Source organism: Gavialis gangeticus, unplaced genomic scaffold (assembly GCF_001723915.1).
Source record: "Gavialis gangeticus isolate Ggan-Ray unplaced genomic scaffold, GavGan_comp1, whole genome shotgun sequence".
Taxonomy (NCBI): domain Eukaryota; kingdom Metazoa; phylum Chordata; order Crocodylia; family Gavialidae; genus Gavialis; species Gavialis gangeticus.
Window position 1 is genome coordinate 8,506,697 of NW_017728980.1, and position 1,749 is coordinate 8,508,445.

The 1,749-nt window shown below is 47.0% G+C and overlaps 1 protein-coding gene across 2 annotated transcripts in view; it reads right to left on the bottom strand.

The window, feature by feature from the left end:
• Positions 1-1,749, bottom strand: part of LOC109292186 (opioid-binding protein/cell adhesion molecule homolog) — an 805,011-nt gene that overhangs the window by 599,639 nt on the left and 203,623 nt on the right. The window lies entirely within an intron of this gene.

The window sequence follows — 1,749 nt, forward strand, 5'->3', positions numbered from 1 at the left end:
GTTTGGTATTTGCCTACTGAGTCTATTGCTAAGCTAATAATATAACCCTGGTGTCTTGGTGGCTGAATCTGTCCTTGAAAAGAAGCCCAGCCCGCCCTACCCTGCAGAGAAAGAGCCCTTCTGTGGGACCATTGCACGCTCCAAATGCCCCCATCACTGACATTTTCCATAAAAAAATCTGGTCAGGGCAAAACCTCACATGCAACTGGGTTCGTACTTCTCACTCAAATGAAAAACTATAATTAAAATGAAAATATCCAGGGGTTTGGGGACCAAAAGCCAGTACATTTGTCCTGGTACTTAATATTAACATTTTTCTTTGATTTGGATATTACCTAATTACAGGCCAGCCAAATGCCTTCAGGTGCTTGCATTTAATGGAGTCTGAGCACACTATTAATTCCCATCATATGTCACATTTTGCTTTGCTTCAAGTACTAGCAGCTTAAACTGTCACCCAGTAGGTTCTGCCAAGGGCTGATCTGGAAGGGAAAGGGAAGTGGGAAAACCAGCAGCCTAGTGTTTTAAAGTCCCCACCAAGTTTCTCTAAGCTACCTGGGAAAACTCAGGAACAGACCCCCTCGTGAGAGATATCTGAGGCTGGAAGCTTCACAGCACCCATCTGGGGCCAGCAGGAATCACCACAAGTGCAGAAGACAATACAAGATGGAAAAGGATGAGCTGGGGAAGGAACTGGGTAACTGAACATTTCAGACCTGATACAAAGGTTCAGGGCTTGAAACTGGTCCAACCAAAACCTTGGATCTGAAACTGGGGCAACGATAGGGCACAGAAGGAGAAGTTGATGGAGTTTCCAAGCTCGGTCTTCCAACCCTAACTGGATCCTCAGCGGGGAAACCCAAAAGGAGAGGTTCAGGTGAATGTGAAGGATGCAGTATCCCTGGGTTGAGACTCTGCTACAAGTTTGTCTTTTTTCCACCTCCAGTCTTGCATTGGGGTTCACTACACAGCTGTCCTACCTACATTGCCATGTATTCAGTTCTGCCTCCTGGCCTTAAAAAGGAACAAAGTCTAGAGGCTAAGACACAATATGAGGAGAGACTGAGGGACCCGGACCTCTTCAGCCTCCACAAGAGAAGGCTGAGAGGTGATCTTGTGGCCACCTACAAATTCATTAGGGGGACGCAGCAAGGGATGAGAGACCCTCTGTTCACCAGGGCACCTCTTGGGGTAACCAGGAACAATGGTCACAAACTGACAGAGAGCAGATTTAGGATAGATATCAGGAAGAACTTCTTCAAGGTACAGGGGGCCAAAATTTGGAAGGGGCTTCCAAGGGAGGTGGTACTTTCCCCTATCTTGGGGGTCTTTAAGAGAAGGCTGGAAAGGCATCTGGCTGGGGTCATCTGACCCAGCACTCTTTCCTGCCTAGACAGGGGGTTGGACTCGATAATCTGTTGAGGTCCCTTCCGACCCAAACATCTATGAATAATCAAAGTAGGACACACCTGGCTTCTAATTCCAGACTGCCACTGCCCTCCTGTGTGATCTGATGAGTCACTTCCCCAGGGCTCTCCGCCTCAGTTTCCCCAAGTGTATACTGAGGGTGACAATACCTCACCCACCTCAACAAACCGCTCTGAAGAACTCCAAAGAGAAGTGTGTTGCAAATGTAAAGGATTATCGCCATTACTGCTATTAATAATTTAATCTCTTCAGTCCTGCAGTCATCCCACTCACAGATCTCCCGATGGAGCCAATGCAATGTGTGCAAAAAAAAAAAAAAAA